Below are 21,739 nucleotides of genomic sequence, written 5' to 3'. Positions count from 1 at the left end.
TTTAATTAAATCCCGGGAAACAATAAAATGGTTTTCCCAAATCTGAGGAAAAATGAATATCGATACCCTTCAGGTAATCATATTCATGGGTACTTGTCAGGAGGTACTGGTTGTAACAGGCCTCATTACTCATAGTGAATCATTTATTAAATTTGTGTTAGTGTTTCGCGGTAGGTAAAGGTGACCTCAGGCCTTTAGAGTTTGTTGTTAAATGGCAGTAAGTTAGGATTCATGTGGAAAGTTTTGGGACGGTATTACCCATTGTATGAGGTGTATCTGCCTCAATACTGGAAGGATGGCCTAATTTATTGGCATATACCACCTGTGTTGGTATTTAACTTGCGATATTTTTATTATACGAACTTATTCAAAATTAATAATAATAATAATAATAATAATAATAATAATAATAATAATAATAATAATAATAATAATAATAATAATAATGATAGACTACATATTTAAAATATTGTGATGAAAGGTACCCTTGAAAAATTATACTGTTGAATAATTTTGAGATAGCTGTATTCAGGCTATAAATTTAATTCAAATTACATTGTTGTGAAAATTTTGTGATTTTGGATTGAGGTAACCCTGAATTGATTTCATTTTCAAGTTGATTTCTCCTAATCCGAGGTTCGAGTTAAGGGGGGCCCACTTTATTGAAATATTGTGTAAAATGGATATGGAAGCCATGAGGGCTATGATAGAGGAAGTTAAAAATATGATAGGTCAGAATAGTGAAGACATTAAAGTGAGTAGGGAAACAGTTAAGGACATGATTGATCAGAAAATAGATCAGAGTAATGAAACAGTTAAGGACATGATTGATCAGAAAATAGATCAGAGTAATGAAACAGTTAAGGACATGATTGATCAGAAAATAGATCAGAGTAATGAAACAGTTAAGGACATGATTGATCAGAAAATAGATCAGAGTAATGAAACAGTTAAGGACATGATTGATCAGAAATTAGATCAGGTTAATGAACATATGGAGAAAATACAGAAGGAGTGTAAGGAAGGGGGAGATGAAATTAATAAACAGATGGGGGCTTTAACGTACGGTCGGAGGAAACAATTGAACGTTATGATGTACTGGTAGGACAGATAACGGGGTACCAGACACAATGTGAAAGGAACACAGCACAGTTAGAAAAACGACTGGATAATACGCACGAAAAACAGGAACGGCTAGAAAACTCGTTAGGCACGGTAATTGAGCGCGTCGAACGTGTTGAGGCTCAGACATTAAATATGGCGGAACAAATCGATGTTCATATTCAAACGGTGACAGATCACCAGGAAAGTACAGATAGGATAATAGAAGATGTTAAGAAGGAGGTCCATCAAACTCGGGTCGATATGCATGACATTCGGAACCAAACCAGCGCGTTAAAACAGGAAATTGTTACCAACGTGGATAAGCGAATATCTGAGGTCAGAAAACAGGCATTCGAAGGAATAGTCACGGTCCAAGAGGAGGTACGGAAGAATGAGGATAGGACGTCAGATAGGATCGAGGAATGGTTACATAAGATGCAAAAGACGAAGATAAAAGTAGATATACATGACGACCTTATACATGAGTTGAGAGAAAAGATTGTGAAACTGGAATTACAGGATGACTTTCAGGAACTAGGAATAAAAACCGATCCAATAAAAAAAAGCTACGTTAATCCTTATGATCTTAAGATAGAAGGAGAAGGAATGGGTTTATTCAAGGGTGTGAATAATAGTGCAGATCAGATATCGGCGGCACAGATGCATAATTCTACAACATTGCCGATTGAATCCATACCGTTTTATAATGCAATTCGGATGAATGAAGATAAACCGAAGCGATTCAAACCAGGAGGTACTGTAACACCAAAAAATGTTTTGGCTGAGATGGACGGTTACATGGTTGACCATCAGGTAGCTCCAGAACGTAGATTAAGGGTCGTGGAGAAATCCTTAGAGGACCAGGCCTTGGTATGGTTTCAAGCTTTCAAATATTGTTTTGATAGCTACGATACCTTTAAGAGAATGTTTCTCGATAAATACTGGGGAATGGAAACGCAATTAGGATTGCGTTTGGAGCTGTATTCACGTCGTTATTCCATGACCGGCCCGACACGATTTTGTGAATTAGTGAAAATGAGGGAGCTGGATAACCCTCCGGCTGAAGTGGAACTTCTATCGGCCATTACTAAACAGTTCCCAGCTGATGTTCAACGAATCTTGATTGCAGCGAATGCAAAGACGGCTGTAGAAGCAGAACAGATCTTACGACACCTCGACCAAACATCGAGTGGACATCAAACTAGGGCCAGACAATCAGAAATGGTGAATACATTGGATTGTCAAGAGAAACAAAGTACAATAGTAGTCAAAGATCAAGGCACGAATACCACTCAGGGATATGTTGGTAATCGAAATATTAGGGACACCCGATGGAATTTTCGTTCTTGGGGAGAACCTAGACGACAATATGGCGAACAGCAGTACAGGCAAAGGGGCTTTAACAGAGATCGTCGGCCCTATTCTAGATGGCCACGTCGGAACGATCAGAATTTCAGGCAGCAGAAAGAGTACTACCAAGGAGATCTCGAAAACAGAAAGAGGGAATTTCAGCAATATGTTAGAGACTTAAATGGGTCTAGACAAGGGAAAGACGTATGGGAACAACCCATACGGCGGCTGACGGAAACGTCACATTTGTTACGAAATAGGTTTTTGATATTCTGATCGAAACTCACATGCGCATTGGTCGAAAGTGGGAAGAGAATTAGGATTTTAGAGAAAATATTTTCCAAAATAGATTGTTAAATTTTTAAATTGTTAAAAAAGTTCCGAAGGTAAGTGTTCCTTGTAAAAGTAAGCTTTCTTATCAAATCAGTGGAGTATTAATCCATCCAATGAAACTCTTAAATGAGCATAAAAAGAATTTAGTAGATTTACAGACTCTTAGATAAGGATATCGGTTTACTGAATATTTATTTATCTAGATCATTTGAGCACGTGATGGGCCATGAAATGAGCGTAATTTGTTTATTTTAATATTAGATATATTATAACCTTTCCTCCTATGAATGGAAGGAAATAGGGTTAAAATACTGTAAAATAATGCATGAGAAGTATCTTTCAATACTAAATTTATTCTATCTTTGGCATGCAAAATCAAGACGGAAACAATTTAAACTGAAACTCAATAATAATAAAAATATTAGGTCATCTGATACAAGTGAATAGACGTACCTCTCGTGTAATTAAAGTTCAAATGTTCTCGTCCATCTAGATTCATTCAAAATAATAATCATTCTTTAATTGATTTCACATTTCAGAACGTATAGACATTAATTCATTACTTAATCCATACGAATAGTTGTTTGGGGCATCTTTTTTTTGCTAGGGGCTTTACGTCGCACCGACACAGATAGGTCTTATGACGACGATGGGATAGGAAAGGCCTAGGAGTTGGAAGGAAGCGGCCGTGGCCTTAATTAAGGTACAGCCCCAGCATTTGCCTGGTGTGAAAATGGGGAAACCACGGATAACCATCTTCAGGGGTGCCGATAGTGGGATTCGAACCTACTATCTCCCGGATGCAAGCTCACAGCCGCGCGCCTCTACGCGCACGGCCATCTCGTTTGGGGCTTCTTACCGAAGGTGCACATTCGACATAATTATACAATGACTACCTTTGAATGACATGTGTTAAATAACTTGATTCACCATTTAAAAAAATACAAATATTGTTTCGCCGCACCATTCATCCTACTAATTAGCTAGAACTGGATCGCAATAAACCGAGAACTTCCGACATAAAATCTTTTGTTTTCCTATTGGCTTTACGTCGCACCGGCACAGATAGGTTTTATGGCGACGATGGGAAAGGAAAGGGCTAGGAGTTTTTAGGAAGTGGCCGTGGACTTAAATAAGGTACAGCCCCAGTATTTGTCTCGTGTGAAAATGGGAAACCACGGAAAACCATCTACAGGGCTGCCAACAGTCGGATTCGAACCTACTATCTCCCGGATGCAAGCTCACAGCCCCTGACAAAAAAAAAACGTGCCATGAGCAAGCATAATTTAAAAAATCATAACCAAGGAAATGCCAACAACCAGTTGTCATCTTAATCCTAAATTATAGGAAATCAACAAACTACAATACAAAAATTATCATACATTAAATAAAATATTAAATTTAAATGCATGAATCTGTGGTAGGGGTCCTTAACCCAGACACGGTGCGTCCCATATGGCTGATAGGGGAACTTCCTGTGGATATGCAGGACAGGTGTGAATAAGGCGATGCCAAATAAGCACACGCGGATCAACTGATGTCAATAGAAAAACGGTCTCAAAGGCAGAAAAAGAATATTTCCTAACAGCTGAGAGGGCGGAAGAAGCAAGTGGAGTCAACCACGAAAAAAAGTAATTTCAGACTTACAATCTGATCTTACTTTCGAATGTTATTCCTACCTTTGAAACACACAATTTCAATTTCAAAATGGAAAAGTCGCTGAAAGAAATCACCACCCCAGGTAGCAGCTCGGAAGAGGAATCCACCATTGGGTTCTGGGGAGTCACAACCTCTGCAATAAGGATGAGTCGGATCATCCTTGAAATCCGTCCACACTTAAGATTAAACAGAAGTTTCTTGCAGGCATTTTGAATCTAAATTCTTTGTTGAATTTTGGTAAGCAGAAGGATTTACAACTACTTCTAGATAGAAATGAAATTCAAATTTTACCAGTACAGAAGACGAGATTCTTGGATGAGAATGTGACAGGAAAAAAAAGATGATCGAATATTTAAAGATAAACATGCGGTTAAAATTATGAAAGGAATGCCACTCTTGAGAACAGCCTTTAATGTCCATAAAAGATTATTAGACAATGTAACTGAATTTAAATCCCGCTCAGAAAGGAAATCTCGTTTAACAATGAGCTGTAAAAATGGAAAAAAAACATACTTTTACTAACTGTCATGCACCAGTAAATATAGACAACCAAAGAACCCAAATAAAGTAGAGGAATTCTGGGCAGTCCTGGATGATGAATTATCTAAAATTCCAAATTCAAATGTGGTGATATTACTTGGAGACTTCAATGCCCAAGTAGGAAGAGAGGTAATGCATAGACCAATAGTGGGAGAATATGCTGCACACCAACAAACAAACATCAGTGTAATGAGGTTAATTACTATCTGTAAAACCTTTCAACTGAAGTTAATGTCAAATTTCTTCAAGAAATTGCCAAGGAAAGCTAAAACGTGGATTTTACCAAATCCATTACTAGGTAAATTTCAAGTGGATCATGTAGCTATATCCACAAGGAAGATGAAAGAAATTATGAATGTCAAGGTGGTAAGAAGCAGAGAATTCGATTCCGATCACTTCTTGTCTAAAATCAAACTAAAATTCTTACCCAACAGAAATCACAGAAAAGGGGAAAGAGTAAGCAAATGTGACACAAGTGGACTTCAAATTACACAAGAAACATTGGAGACATTTCAGGAAGAAATAAAAGTTTCTTATCAGGGGAAGTGGCAAGATTTATCTAAAGAAATAACCAATGCAGCCCAGAAAACATTTAGACTAGTCAAATTTAAAAGAAACCTTGGTGGAGTCAAATATGTGCAGATGCGTTACAAGAGATAATAAAACACTGGAAAAGTGGAAATTCTCTGTAAAGACTGAGCACTATGGACTAATTCAAACAGCAAAGGAAAGACACTGCTAGAATAATAAGGGGAGTTAAAGAATCTTTCGTAAAATCACAACTTATTGACGTGCAACACAGCTTTGTTTAAAATAACTCTCGAAACTTCTATCAGACTTTTAAGAGTCAATTAAAGGGGCATCAATCACCTAGCATATGATTCAAAAATGAAAATGGTAGACATGGCCTAGGCAATGCTGAGAATTACGAAATACTTGAAAAGCACTTTGATCATCTTTTAAACTGCCCTGAACCCGACCATAAATTGGAATTCTCTCAAACAACTGAAAATATGGAAGAAGATATACCATCCACTGCTGAAGAAATTAAAGAAGTAATTAACAAACTGAAGAATAACAAAGCTAGTAGAGAAGGCTCTATAACAGCTGAACTTTTGAAATGGACTCAATCTGGACGCATGTGTGACTGGTTTTATGGACACTCCCTCACCCTATTGCATCTCGATTGGCCTGCAAAATAACCTGACTTGAACCCCATTGAAAATCTGTAGCATCTGTTGGAACGGTGGGTGAAACGCCGACATCAGTATGATGGAATAGCGCGTTCGAATCCTCAGCGAGTATCTTTACCTGGGTGCAACGCACCTGCACAACCTTGTGTACTCACTTCCTAACCGAATCCGGGTGGTTATCGAGTCCAGAAACGGAGTTACATGGCATTAAATGATGCTTGTAATGATTTTTCCAGGGGTGACTAATTTTTTGACCGGTGTGATTACATCGCTACACCTCGACTTGCATTTATTAATTTAGAGTACGCCATAATATAGAGAAAATGTCCCTCAGCACTTTCTCGGCAGGAATCAATTGAGTCCACGAACACTATATCAAATGAAAAAATGAAAGCTTCTCATTGGGTGAAAACATTGTTACGTTTCCGTACCTATGTTGTTTTGCTTCAGAACACCATTTTCAATCCCCTCTCACCAGATCGCCACACCCCGAACTCAGGGTATCCTGAGAATTCTCGTTTTTCTAGGAAACTTCTGGGTATCAGCTCCTCTGATATGAAGCTTTAAGTTTCCTCGGTTGCCTTATGAATTATTCAAAACTGTTTTCACTTTTATAATTATCTATACATGTAAATCATTACACTTCGATTTCCGTTTACTAATATATATGTTATTCAGTAAATGAAATTAATGCATTCTTATTGAAATATATAGAATATCACAAAGAAAATCTTTGATGTAATAAATTTGTCATGCGGCTAGTTATTGTACAGTGTTGTGCAGATGACGATGTCGTTATGTTTGTCAGAATGTAAAATCGGAAGAGCCAAAATACTTTCCCTCAAACTTCAAGTTCATTGTGTCTGTTCGGTTAAATGATCACAGCACGCTATGCACATAAGCTTCTGTTAACCTGTTGTATATAACACTTCGTCTTGTCTTCTGGAGTGTTTTAAAAGTGGAAAATATCTCATCCTGCAAGTTTCAGAAGCAATATCGAGTCTTGAACATCTGGGTCACTCTAGTGTTTCACTTGATATCCGAGTGCCGGAGTAACTCTCAGTAATGGTTATTTGTTTTACTCGCGCACATTTATGTACCTCATTACCATGGGAGAGTGTACGGGATGAGGAGCAGATGGAAATGACAAAGGCCATACACTGTTGTTTATGTTGCCTAATAACAGCGAAACCATTTACGGGAGCACCTAATAGAAATACAAGCACAAAACTTATGTTCATAATACATGGAAATGCTTTGAATACCTACATATTTGACGACTCTCAGACTCCAATCAGAAGAATAATACTGGAGAAATTAACTGTTGGACGTTGACCTCGTTCATGAAATAGACTTTTGCTTTCCTTCTTGGTATCTGCCCATATAAGTAGTGTAAGTGAAATATCTAATTGATGCTCCAGTATCTGTATTAATTTAATTGTTCGTAATACATTGGGGCCCGGTTTCATCAACACATGTTAGTACTTAACATGGTGTTAAATCATTTTAACATACGATTTAAGAAACTTTGCTTTTCATCAACAACTGTTAACATTAACAAATGTTAAACTGCGTATTAAAGTTAACATCAGTCATTTCCAATGTTAAATGGCTAACATTAGCATTTAGCAACCTGTTCCAAAATGGCTGCTGTGAATCTCGCTTTCGATGCGGAATTGCTCTATTTAGATCTTTTACAAAACAATCCTGATCGTAGAAGAGTTCAGCGACGTGATGACTTTGAAAATTTGACGGATGCGGAATTTCTTCATAGATACAGGTTATCTAAAATAGTCGTTGCTAAGGTTGTTGACGAAATTCGAGTGAGGTTAGAATATCCTATGAAGATAAACTTACGGTACCTCTTTCTCCAATGTTGCAGGTACTGATAATATTACGAATTTTTTGCTACTGGTTCTTTTCACATAATGGTCTGAGACAATGCTGGAAGTTCTAAAGCCACTGTTAGCAGAGTTGTTTGTCGAGTGTCTGCAGCAATAGCATCCATGAAGAGGAGGCATATAACATTACATTCCCTTCAGTAGAAGAGCGTCAGCAAATTATGCACGACTTCTATGAAATAAGCCGTTTTCCTAGCGTTTGTTCTAGGTGCAATAGAATACACACATGTAAGAATCCAATCACCTGGGGGCAATTGGGCCGAAATATATCGTAATCGGAAGGAATATTTCTCTGTTTATGTTCAGGTGATTAGTGAGCCTAACCTCCAAATCAGAGATATACCTACTTGCTAGGTGGTCTGGTTCTGCACACGACAATACAATATTTAATAACTCCCATATCGAAGCACAGTTTGAAGTGAGACAATTAACAACATGATTTTGTTAGGTGACAGTGGATACCCGCTAAAAAAGTATCTGTTAACCCCATTGAAACCCTCGCGGACTTTCTCCCACGCCTCGTCCTTTTCTTTCATCGTCAAGCCAGCTGTGCGCTTGCACTCAATAACTTATATATATTTACTAACTAATTCAACTAACAACTCTTTTTCGAAAGAGGAAAAATTAGAACTACGATTCCGTTTCACTTCACGCGCCATATTTTACAGCTGTACTCAAACAAAAGCGCATCGCTGCGTGCTGTAAAACAGCATGATCGTACCACTGCCTCCTTGATTCGCACCAGTTCGCAATATTGGGAGAGTTAACAGTCGATTAGTTAACATTTCACAAGAAAAGTTTGATGAAACGCAAGAAACCTAACAAGATGTTAAATTTTTAACTCCGTATTAACTAACTACTTGTTAGTATATATTTAACATGGTTTATGAAACCCGGCCTGGGTCTAAAATTAAAAGAAATCAATTCTGGCATAAATACTAAAAACCCTCCGGGCTATGCCGTGAGGAAACGATATATATTTTCTTTTAGGTTGGACGAAATTGGAGAAGGTGGACCACTTGAAATGCAAGGTGAGTTATTTAAAACTTCTATCTGCAAAGCTTCGACCACAGCTGGGTTCCATCGCATAATGCGAAATATTCCCCTCCACTTTTGTTATCAATTGTCCAAATCAAATATCACATAATTCTATCCATGCGACAATTGCGGGAAGGTGTTTTCGTTGTAGTAACAGTTGTTGCTCTTCTTCTTTCGCCACCTTTCCCACACCATGGTGGGGTCACTGGTGTAGGTTGAATTTGTGGCCCCGTTTTACGGCAGGATGCCCCTCCTGACGGCAACCCGATGTGATGGGAGATATTAAATATTATGAGTTTCTGTGATGGCACTGTGATGTACTGTATGTAACTTCGTATATGAAAATTTGGGTAGTAACTGAGAATTCTTAAATCGTCAGCCAAGCGTTTGGCCAATTCCTAACCATGATTAATATACTTCTTAAATGTTATATTTAAGTTTAAGGATATATGAAGAGAAAATATTCATGAATATTACGTGGACTGCAAAAGAGTTAAGAATTACATTAAGAATCGTTGTGAATCCCATCAACATATATCAGTATTTGTAAATGGCGTCCTTCTTGCTAGGTGTGAAGCTTACATGCACATTCTTCACAATTAAGTTGTAAAGAAATGTAAACTAGCTTCCTCATAACGAAGTGATAGGCCTCCAGCTATTTTCAGGTACACCGCCAACATAGGTGAGCTGCATGTACAATTTTAGCCACATACTAGCCTTCCTGCGATTCTTAGACTTTGTTGCAACACCGGCTATCGAACTCGGGAATCAGAGAACGGAAGATAATAGTGCTAAACGTTAGGCTACGGAGGCGGGCAATAAAGAGGTAATTTTGAATTAATTACATATTTGCTAGATGTTCATACTCCTTGTATAAGTGGTTGGGGATATAATTCATTCTGTTCTTCATAGTGTATAATTTTACCCCTAAGACAGCAATTAAATACATATATACATACATACATACATACATACATACATACATACATACATACATACATACATACATACATATTTATTTATTTATTTATTTATTTATTTATTTATTTATTTATTTATTTATTTATTTATTTATTTATTTCAAAAAAAGCACCTGAGCCAAGTCTCATAATGGTGCGGAACAATTGGTTACATTTGATAAAATGGAAGAAATTAGAGAACATTAGCACATTAAGTTTCCAATATTTAGATATTGTACTGACAGAAACTGAATGTGAACGGAGGAAACATGAAATTCTAGCGCAAAACTCTACAAATTTTTATGCCTTCAAAAAAACAATGAACTTAGTTTTAAAGACTGGCAATTTAGTAGCTCTCAAATAAGCTCAAGAAGGATATTGAAAAATGTTACAGAATAACGCCGCGGAGAATTAATGCCATATTAAGTAGATATTGTTGATTTATAGTGTACTTCGATAACTCCTCTTGTACTGTATGACAAAATTAAAGTTACATAGAGTGTTGCAATGAAATATATTTTTCAGTTCTTATAACATAACCGCTGAAGCATTCTATTTTTGGATATAACTACGGTATATTTGTAGGTTCTTGGGATGTGCGATATAGTGCTCTCTTCTTGCCGTGATGCTCAGTCGGGGTGATGGATACTTAAAAGCTCTTGTAGTATATACAGTGTCATATATGAAACTGTCCATTACTGTTTGCATGAAGGATCAAAACAAAATGAATGGAAAGTTGCAATAGTAGCCCCCGTGTACAAAACAAAGGGTGACAAACATGAAGCGGATAGTTACAGTCCAGTCAACTTGACCTGTGGTGTTTGTAAGCCCTGGAAGAGCACTTTTGTGATTATATCAGACACTTTTGCGAAATTACTAACTGGTCTGATAGGTGGCAGTTCGAGTTAAGGAAAGGTTATTCCTGTGAAGCTCAATTTGTAGGATTCCAGCAAGATATAGGCTTAGCAGATAACTTAGATTCAGCTCAAATGAACTGTATTGCTATTGATCAATCGAAGGCTTTTGATAGGGTAGGTGATGGGTAATAACTGACGAAAATGAGGGTTACTGGACTAGAAAAAAGTGTAGTTGAATGAGTGGATACATTTATAGAAAGTAGAACTGAGAGAATTAGAATAGGTGAAGTTTATCAGATCTTGTAATGATTACAAGGGGGTCCCAGAGGCCATGAGTTGAAGGATTGTGAGCGTCTACAGGGGGACTTAGAAAATATTGTGAGATGGACAGCCGACAATGGTTAATGGAATGAAAAGTCAGTTTGTACGTTCATCTAGGGAAACAGTTCCCTCACTGTTGATGGGGAATACTTTAAGTACCTAGGTGTTATTACCAGAAATGATAGTCATTGGGGTAATACTATTAACGAGGTTGTTAGGAAAACTTACAGATCTCTTCACATGGTTATGGGAGTATTTTGGTGCTGTAGTAAGGATGTAAGTGAGAGGGGGAATATGTCGCTGGTAAGACCACAATTAGAGTATGCTTCTAGTGTATGGGACCCACACCACGACTACTTGATACTAGAACTGGAAAAGGTAGAAAGGGAATCAGCACGATCTCTACTGTGTGATTTCTGACAAAGGTGGAAAAACTGGGAGTAAGGAGACGAGATGCTCGACTGTGCAGTATGTTTCGAACTGTCAGTGGAGAGATGGCGTGGAACGACATTAGTAGATTAATAAGCTTGTGCGGTACTTTTAAATTTAGGAAGTATCATAAAATGAGAATAAAGTTGTAATTCAAGGGGAGAGATTGAGGCAAATATTCATTTATAGGACGAGGAGTAAGGAATTAGAATAAATAAACAAGGGAAACATACGATAAATTTCCGATTTCTTTGAAAAGCTAGGCAAATAATTGATAGGAAATCTGCCACCTGGGTGACAGACCTCAATGCACATTGTTTTGTTTTTTTTGTTAGTGGCTTTACGTCGCACCGACACAGATAGGTCTTACGGCGACGAAGGGATAGGAAAGGCCTAGGAGTTGGAAGGAAGCGGCCCTGGCCTTAATAAAGGTACATCCCCATCATTTTCCTGGTGTGAAAATGGGAAACCACGGAATACCATCTTCAGGGCTGCCCAAAGTGGGATTCGAACCCACTATCTCCCGGATTCAACCTCACAAATGCACATAGTTGATGACAGATTGACTGACTTGTATATCTGGGATATGATTGGTTTCCCTTCTATCTTGTTGGGTACGTGGGAAGAAGAACGTACTTTACAAGAAAACTGAGGTGATTTCTACTTTTAAATAAATGTATTAACATTATATATTAACGATCATGAAAACTAAGGAAATAAAGGAACTCAATCGTCCAATGATAATGAAACAAACACATACTGACATGTTTTTACAGTGGTGTTATTAATGGTTCGTTTGCAACTTGTTGCTTTCTACTCCGCTCTCCTGCATAGATTAACATTTCGAAAGTTCAGAAATTATGGCTTCGTTTCGTTGAAAGCCATCACAGGTACAATCCTTCTTGCAATTTACTCAATATTTTGTGTTTCTATTATTGTTCTATGACAATGTAAATTTTAAAACAACATATCTGAGATCAGAAAACGAAAATTAGGAGATAGGTAAGTAGGAGTGTTCGCCGAGAGTGGTTGGTAAAGAAGTGTCATTAGGTGAAAATTCCTTCGTTCATTTATGCGTAGCCATTCCAATGTTTTAAAAAATTGTGTAACATTAGCGTCATGTCGCAGGTGGAAGGCATATCGTATGCATGAGTTTTGCGCTCTTTAAAGTATGTTCAGAATTTGGATTGACTAGTACAGTATCACAGTAGTCAAAAATTGGGAATAGTAGTGCTTGGATTAATTTTAATTTAAGGTTTTGTGGAAAAGAATTCTTGTGATATTTCAGGGGATATAGAGTTGCATGAACCTTTGTATATACATTAGTTACGTGTTCATTACAGGTCAGATTCTCATGGATGGAGATTCTAAGATTAGCTACATTTCTAAGGTACGGTACAGCAATGTCACTGATGATGATTGGAGGATTGATATTTCTTATTACATATGATAACTTAGAGTTTCCTATAATAATACCTTGTTTTTTACGAAGATTTTGGATTAAGTGCTTGTTTTTAGAATAGGCGGTAAGCCTTTAAATATCTGAATTGAGATTCTGAACTTTTTCATGTAAATTGTTTACAGTGGCGTGTTTGTATATCTGCAAATCATCAGCATATAAGTGGTAGTTACAACACAGAAGTGCGGAAGATAGATAGATATGGTTTATTTTAACTGGCAAAGTTAGGGACAGGTGTTCCTGTCTTACACTTAACCAGTGAAATACATAAATAACATAAAATAAAAATATTTGAATAATGAATTAAAAAAAGCGACAATCAAATTACTATGCTACTGTGCTATCCTACTGTACATAAAATATCTATTGTAAAGCACAATATAAATTAACATTTCCTTGTAATAATATAATACCAGCGAAAAATTAACATACAACGAATTGCAGTAATAATAATAATAATAATAATAATAATAATAATATAGACAAACCTACTAATATTTACAATTAATTTGTCCAATTATAGGAATATATCACACTGACGAATGTTGCAGTTTTGGTGTTTTTATCGTCGATGAGAAACATTACAAATTGGAGATCGGGATAAGGTTAACTATGCTGGGAACCGCAGCTGAGTACTCTCTAACATTATTGATGAATTATATAATAATAATAATAATAATAATAATAATAATAATAATAATAATAATAATAATAATAATAATAATAATAAGAAGAAGAAGAAGAAGAAGAAGAAGAATGGTCAGGATGAGAAGGAGAAGAGGAGGACGAACAAGAAGAAATCTGTCGCACTACGAGCTCGTTTCATAGAAATATTTTGAGCACACACTTTTAAATCTTCCGTGGTTTGATATCCCTCTGACCTCCTGCGGAAGGAAGTTCCATTCACGCCTGGCCACAACCGTGAAGGAATTGTTGTCGGTTGAGGCTTTATGCCTAGGAATAGCGAGCAATGTCGAGCTTAACGCTCTGGTGTTTTAATCATGGTGTTCAGAAAGGCTATAAAATCGTTCATATAGGTAAGATGGGGATTGCAACGTAAGGATTCGGTGCAGCTTGCGTCTGTCTTCAAGGCGTCGACGGAAGATTGGGTAACATGATCAGAAAATTTCCGATTATCTCGGTTTCGCGTCTCTGTAAACTACGTCACAATAATCGAATATTTGAAGAACGAGGCTTTCAACTATTTTCTTCTTTAAACTGAACGGGAAAGTAAATTTGACATTGTATAATATGTGCAGCATCGCGAAAACTCTTCTACTCACAGATATGATCCGTCCAAGAGAAGTGCTGGTCAATGTTTACTCAGAGTCTTTTACGCTCTTGCAAAAGGGTAAAGCTTGGTTTTGAAGTCGTACGTCAGGAATGGACATGCGGTAATTAGTGGAAATACGTTTTGGGTGAACAACTGCTATGGTGTGGGATTTTTTCGGGTTTAAAATAAGTCCATGCTGGGAAGACCATCTGCTTATGGCCTCTAGATGCATGTTAATTTACATGGAAGATGAACAATAGGGGCCCTAAAACAGACCCTTGAGGGTCACCGAATGATTTTACAGCCCATTGGGATCTTTAATTGTTTACCACTACGCACTAGTAAAGGGTTTGTAAGGTACGACTTAAAAAAATAGGGCTATCGGGCCGATGTGCAGAGAGCGGAGCTTGGATAATAGTATGTCTACATTTACCGTGTCAAACCCACTAGTAAAGTCAAGGTGTGTCAGTATCGACACCTGCAGTTTGTCCATTGCTAGTCTTATATCACCGAGCTCGATAGCGTCAGTCGCTTAAGTGCGGCCAGTATCCAGTATTCGGGAGATAGTAGGTTCGAACCCCACTGTCGGCAGCCCTGAAAATGGTTTTCCGTGGTTTTCCACATTCACACCAGGAAAATGCTGGGGCTGTACCTTAATTAAGGCCACGGCCGCTTCCTTCCCACTCCTAGCGCTTTCCTATCCCATCTTCGCAGTAAGACGTATCTACGTCGGTGCGACGTAAAGCAACACTAGCAAAAAAAAAAGAAGTCTTATATCACCTGTTACCCGAAGAAGTGCAGTCGTAATACTGTGTCCTTTTCTGAAGCCAGATTTCAATGGGTCAAAAAGAGAATGCCATCACCATAAGATCTATCTGTGTCGGTGCGACGTAAAGCAAATAATAATAATAATAAAAGAGAAAGACTGGTTAAGATTTCTACTGGGTACAGCTCCAGCATTTGCCTGGTGTGAAATTGGGAAAGCATGGAAAGCCATCTTCATGGCTGCCGACAGTGGGATTCGAACTCACTGTCTCTCGGATGAAAGCTCACAGCTGCGCGCCCCTAACCTTACGGCCAACTGGTACGGTGCAAATTTTCTATCATACTTGTCACACTACTTCGAGGACTGAAATAGTTTAGCACGAATCTTGCGGCATTTCGCTGTACCATCTCAAGTTCTTTATTGAGTCCTGTTTGGTACGGATCCCATACAGCTGCTCCATATTCTAGGACGGGCCTTATTGAGTGGTATATAGCCCTGCGCCTTCGCCTGTGTACTGCTGCCCTTTAGCACCGTCATCACGAAACATAAGGGCTTGTACACTTTAGTATTTACATATCCTACGCGGGTGTCCATTTTAGATCTCTCTTTACGTGCATTCCTTTCATGAGTCACCCTCTACCATATCATTCGATCCAAGACAATATTGAAAGTCCCCTTGCCTAAGTTTCTTTCGCATTCTTATTAGACTGCATTTTCGAGAATTTATTTTCATTTTGTTACCGAGTGCCCACTTATGGAGCATATTTATATCGGCTTGTAAAAACCTATTATCGCTAGAATTTTTTATTTTTCTGTATATTATGAAGTCGTCAGCAAACAAGCTGCATTCACTTCGAATTTCGTTCGGCAGATTTTTTATAAACGCCGTAAATAGGAGTGGCCCTATTACACCACCATGTACTACGACCGACTTTATAGTAACTGCGCCGTAGTATTGACTTCCTACCTTTACCCTTTTCGAGCTGTCTGTCTAAAATTCCTGGATCCACAGAACCACCATTTTATCAATGTTTGTTTCCACCTATATTCGGATCAGAATTTCATGTGGTTCTACATCAAATGCTTTAGCAAAATCAATTAATATTAGAATTTTATATAAAAAGTTCGCGATCTTCTTGTGCTTATTTTAACAACTTAAAGTCGTTAATTTGCGAATTACTATTAAATAATGAAATTCAGACTAAAATTCATCTTAATAAAACTAAGGAAATTACTGTAAGAAAGGTGCCCACAAGACACTAAAATATCGCCCACATTATTTCATTTAACCATCGATGGGGTGCTCAAAGCACTCAATGACCCTGAAATTTTGGTTTTTCCTTGTGTAATGATATCGATAACGTATCTTCAGTGGCATGATTTACTCATTGCCATAGTTGAAATTAGCAACAGGGTTCTTATTCATCTAGCAGAAAATAAAATTGCGCCTGCTGGTCTTAGAGTAAATCCGTCCAATAGGAAATTATATTTTTTTGTGAAAGAAAGAACCCTTACATCTCCAGGTAGACATATGTGAACAATTCCATTCTTCACTCTCTCACAGATTGTACAGTATCCATAAAATGCCTTGATGAGAGCTGCTCTTACGAAACCATCCTGTAGCTATGAATGCTGTAGCAGGATTGAAACCCTTGGTCATTTAATGCGATTCTGTACCAAGAGTGAACTGCAGAGTAATAGATACGATCTATAAAATGGGAATTCTTTGAAGAAGTACCCTGCGTGTCATCATGTGGCTCTAATAGGAAAGCTGATACCGTGGCAATAAACCAGAAACAGTGTGTAACCTACATCTTGGATTCAAGCAATGGAGGTGGATGTAGAGAAGGAACTAATCTTCGAGCCATGTTTTCTACACCTCAGCGAGCAATAAAACATTCCATTATGAACATGTGAGGTGCACGATCTACTTTTCGAAGCTAGAGGTGGCATGTCAAAGTTTGTTTCCCGCATCCTGATAGAAGTGGGTTTCTCAACAAACATTCTGCACGATAGTGTCCTGACCTTACTTAAGGACTCTCAAACCGTTTAGCTTCACAATTCCGGTTTATTTTTGTAAATTGAAGGTGTACCGGGCGGTACACCTCCACGCCGCTAATTCAAAAGGTGCGCCAGTTGAAACTCCTCTGCTGGAGGAAGCCTGAACTTGATTGACGGTATTAATTTTCTACTTTCTCAGAAGATGTCACTACCTGTAAATTTTGGAGTTTTAGAACTGTGTCATTTTTGATGTGTTTTTGTTTTGCTTGAAGTAAGAAGTGTGAACTTTCTCTTCTAGAGGACACTACTGAAGAACTACAATAGTGCACCCTAGTGCGAAGAAAAAGAACTGTTCTTTGGAGAAAATTTTATTTCAAAAGTTTGTTCTTTGTTAAATTTCTTTCAGTCATTGGTTAAGTTGGCAATATTACCCCTTTCTTTCCCCTTGTTTTAAATCTAGCCAATCCCGAATTTCTGAAATTAATTTTCCACCAATAATGTGTTTCTTCTTCATCTTGTGTAGGGGTTTCTCTTTTTTCTCCAATAAAGTGATTGTGGGCGGGTGTTTTCATTCCCCTAACGCCTAGAACCTTCCGCGAGAGTATATAAACTGCTGATTTTAGGGTCTCTGAGCCACTTCTGTTCCATCTTTCAGTGTGTAAAGTACATAGCAGGGGGCGGGTAGCGCCTCTTTCTTCGGCGGCGGTCAACAACAAGGTAATGGCCGATTAATTACTTATTTTCTTGCTTGCTCAGCAGTTTAACTCACGGGGCGGGTCCGAAGCTTTTTCTATTATGTAACCCTCCTTAAAATGTAAAGAAACTTGTATCTATTTCATCTTTTGAACTGCATATCGGGATAGAGAGTGCTTAACCCTCTCGAGCTCCCAATCATAATGTTTTGAGGTGAACTTATTTTTCTCAACCTATTCTTCGTTAATATAATGTAAATTGTTCTTTTCTGAAGTCACCTCTGTAGTATGGGATTAGCCCTTGCATTAATGGCCTAGTGCCAAGTAGGTTTTTAAAAAAAACAAAGTGTATTAGGAGTGCAGATCGCCTCCTCTCAAATTGTTATTTTGGAGGTCATGTAATTACCCCTTTTCATTCAATAGACCTCAGTAGGTTGGGTATTTTACCCCTGTGTCTATGTCCAGTGAGGACAACTTGAAGGTGGAGTTTGGTGTGGCCTTTGAGAGGCTTAGAGTTGAGAGCGAGTGGCTCTTTTTGAAAACTGAGTGTTGTATGCCTCGTGGAGGCTTTTCAGTGTAATTTGGAGCAAGGGCTCCTAGGCATGAATGGGGTTTTCTGCCCCTCTGTTGAAACTTGTGTTTGGGGTAAAACTGAGCTGATTGCCCAAGCATTGTGAAGTCAGGGCGCGAAGCCCAAATTCTGTAAATATTGTAACTACCCTTTTGACTTGCTACTTTGTACCTGCCATGCTTGTTATCTCCTTATTTTGAAAAGAAAATATAACCTTGTTAAATTTTAAATTAATTTTACTTTCGTAGCTGGAGACCTATTCACACCCGCACCTTCTTTCACCTCTACCTATCACGGAAAGCTCCGTAACAGAAGGAATGAGTTTTAAAGATTTTCATTGAGAATTGTTTTTCTATCTTGAAACTGTTGAAATAACATTTGATCAGCTGAACCTTCAGTCAGATTAATATATCTATCTAAATGTCTAATTTTTCGACCCTGATTCTACAGAGCAGTCTAGACTGATCAAAGTATTGACCCAAGTCTGTAGTTGGGTTCGTCTGTGTTTAATATCCTCGGTGGGATCAGGCCTCAATCTCCGTCTGGAACGGACCGTGGTACAAGGCGAGGTTTTCTTGCGTTTACACTCGCTGCTGAGGTGAGGTAAGAAGAGCACTCTATCACGTGCTTCACTTTTCACACTGGAGGAACTAATTATGTTCCGACTGTATTGGAGCGGCTCGCCTTACTCATTACCCAGCGCTCTCCATGCACACTCTAATGAGCGTACTAGAGAGAGTTACATTATGCGTCGGCTCAGGTAGAGTAAAGAATTAACTAAGTTTGGAAGCTTTCGTTACCACCATAAGAGCTAATTACCTCCATTCTAGTTCTCACTGCCGAATCAACAAAGAGACAAATTCTAAGGTAGTGAAGGTATTTCGAAGTTTGAAGACTTAGGTTACAGACTAGATATTCATATGAGGAAGCATATGGAAGCAAACACGTTATTCACTAAAAATAATATTAATTTACATTTCAGCCAATTAGTTGCAACATTGTCACAGCATAGACAACATCTGAAGCCCTCGGCGAAGGTGACAAGTTAAGTTAATTTTACAAAAAAACCGGGAAGTAGCATTGCTCACATTTCCGAAGTCAGAATCCCGGCACTACCCAGCTGCCGTCGGCTTACTTTATTTGAGTTCTTCCACTGTTCTGTAAGGAAGAGGGCTTTTAGAATATTTCACATCATTGAACGACATACCAATTTCTAGGACCACATAGAAAGCAACACTCATAACCATAAAACACCAAGTTGGCTGCGCGTTTAAGGCCGTTCAGTTGTTACTTTGCACAAGGGATATGGTGGATTCGAACCCCACAATCGGCCGCCTTGAAGATGGTTTTTCATGGTCTTCAATTTACACACCAGTCTGTACCTTAATTAAGGCCACGGTCGATTTCTTGCCAGTCGTAGCCTTTTCCTATCTCATTATAGCCAAGTTGGTACTAAGTTGGTACGATTTTTTACCACCAGCAAATAACAAGTAGAGGATATCAGTCTCTACTGCTGTACGTTCACGTAGCTGATAACGAAGAAACTCTAATGCATATAAACAACAACAACAACAACAATAACATAATAAAGTTCTAGCGGCTTAGGGCCGGTTCTACCACCTACGGTTGAAGAAGTCCGTAACTGTCCCTCCGCGTAAAACGATATTTCCGTTCGACCACTCCCGAGTAGCGCCAGTGCCGTGCGGTGAACATATTCATTACCCCAGCTGAAAAATGTTTTTTAAAATATAAACAAATCGTAGCCCCACAACACTCTCTAAAGTCAACATTACCATTTTATAAGGCTGCATTTTTCGTGGAAAGGTCTACCTGAGAAAGATCTTTCAAGAATATTTTCAACTACACGCTCGCAATACTTCCAAATTGATATTCACGGCAGTGAAGTCACGATCATAACTTAATCTATAGCAGATTTTAAACAATGTACTAACAGTTTCATCCGGTGACGCTCCGTGATAGTACAGTAATTCTTTTTCACAAAAATACACCGGGACTTACTATTAGTTTTTTGCTAAAAATTCTAAACTAATCAGCAAAATTTAATTGGTATTTTACCGTCATTAAAGTTTTATAGTTTCACTCGCATACTGAGTGTACGTGCATCAACGACAAACGAGGGGAAATATTTGTCACGACGTATAACACACGTTTAATTCATGAAGAATGCCACAGAACTCGGGCCACCTTCACATATAATCCAAGAGGAACACTACAAAAATTCACCATATACCACCATTACAGACAACCAGTCGCGCTTAACTCTGTGTTCATGCTGGGCAACCTAAATATTTTTGTGTGGCTATCGGAACGCATACTCTACACGTGCCATCAATGAATTCCTCGAATAAACTGTATACATGCCTAAACCCAAGACTAAAATATATTCTTCTATATTACAATTTATTTCATATACTGACCCTATTTTTATTAGCAAGATGATGTGCAAGTGGCTATACTGTTAAGATGTTGGTACTTTTTCTTGCAGTCTCTATTGTGTGGCGCTGAAGACTTCGAGTGTCAAGTATTAAAACTAACACCCCTTACCTAAGCTAGCTGATCTGTCGCTGTAAATTGCTGTCGGGGGAGGGGGCACAGCTCCGCCTCAAGGAAGCTTCAAGTGCATGCGACACCCAAGCGGCCTTAAATTTCTCTGGGGTTAGCTCTCTATCGCTGGAGAAGCTGAACTGCAGTAGAGCGAGCGGATTGTCCAGACAGCTGTACTTGCCTTGGTTTAGATGTTCGCAAGTTTTTAAATATTATAGATTATACATTTACTTCAGTTCATCCGATGTTAGGGTATGGTAACTTGGTATAATTTGAATATATTGATTCTCGACAGGTAAACAAAATTATAGCAGGGTATGCCCATACTAATTAAGCATGTGTAATCGTGATAGCCAATGCGCAATGTGAGAAGTATAAGTGAAAGGTGTAAATAATTCAAGTGGAAACGCTTCTTTAAGTTTTTTTTGCTAGGGGCTTTACGTCGCACCGACACAGATAGGTCTTATGGCGACGATGGGATAGGAAAGGACTAGGAGTTGGAAAGAAGCGGCCGTGGCCTTAATTAAGGTACAGCCCCAGCATTTGTCTGGTGTGAAAATGGGAAACCATGGAAAACCATTTTCAGGGCTGCCGATAGTGGGATTCGAACCTACTATCTCCCGGATGCAAGCTCACAGCCGCGCGCCTCTACGCGCACGGCTAACTCGCCCGGTCTTTAAGTTTGTAGTAGTGTAAATAATTCAAGAGAAAACGCCTCTTTAAGTTTG

This window comes from Anabrus simplex, chromosome 2, assembly GCF_040414725.1.
Source record: "Anabrus simplex isolate iqAnaSimp1 chromosome 2, ASM4041472v1, whole genome shotgun sequence".
Classification (NCBI taxonomy): Eukaryota; Metazoa; Arthropoda; class Insecta; order Orthoptera; family Tettigoniidae; genus Anabrus; species Anabrus simplex.
Note: the sequence above shows the minus strand (reverse complement) of the source record.